Source organism: Pterocles gutturalis, unplaced genomic scaffold (assembly GCF_000699245.1).
Source record: "Pterocles gutturalis isolate BGI_N339 unplaced genomic scaffold, ASM69924v1 scaffold23897, whole genome shotgun sequence".
NCBI classification, from domain to species: Eukaryota; Metazoa; Chordata; class Aves; order Pterocliformes; family Pteroclidae; genus Pterocles; species Pterocles gutturalis.
This window is the reverse complement of record NW_010110850.1, coordinates 6,088-6,962: the sequence shown is the minus strand read 5'-3', so window position 1 is coordinate 6,962 and position 875 is coordinate 6,088.

Below are 875 nucleotides of genomic sequence, written 5' to 3'. Positions count from 1 at the left end.
TGAGTCACAGGTGTCAGAGCAGGCGCTGGCCCACGCTGGGAGACAAACGCCCGGCTGCTTCACTGCACCGTGCAGTCCGTGTCCCCCGAGCAGAGGGACAGCACTGCACACCCGACATCCTCAGCCCGCTGCCCCCGGCCTCGGTGCCGGTTTCACTTTTGCTTCACAAACGGAGCTCTCGGGTCTGGGCTGCACCAGTGGAGCCGATGTGCTCGACAAAAATGTTTCCTTTGGCCTCAGCCACGGACACTCTTGGCTAATTAACAACAGACCAAGGACAAGATCAAGGCCATCTGAAGGCTCGACCCCTTTCCTCCCCTGCAGCTTCAAAAAACCTTTTCTAAAAATTAAGAAAAAAAGCCCCACAGTGGTCCTGTACAAAAAACAGAAAATGCTGTTGGAGTGGAAGTGCCGCCGCCAGGAAACAGACTGTTCTGTCCCACCCACACCTACAGCAAACAGCCAAAAGCATTTCCCAACCCCTTCTAATTAAGAAAAAAACAATCCTCCAAAGAGGCATTTGCATGCCAAGGAAAACCTGAGCTATGAGTCCTGGAAAGTTAAGAGCTCAATAGGAAAATGCTGACATGCTTAATTAAAACAGACGCTACGAGAACCTGATGCTCTCCTTCGCCGCAACGAGCACCAGGCGACGTCTCAGAGCCCCGCCAAGGGCATGAGCTGCCACCCGGCCTCACCGGCAGGTGAGTGACACTTCGCTCGAGGGATGCTCCTCGTTCATTTGGGGTGATGGCAAATCCTCCTCCCCAAAAGGCTCTGAAGCAGCCCCGCCACCCGTTCCCCCATCTCTCCTGCCTGGGGAGGGTCTCTCCTAGAGCTGCACCAGATCTGCAGAGGATGACTGGGGGGAGCAC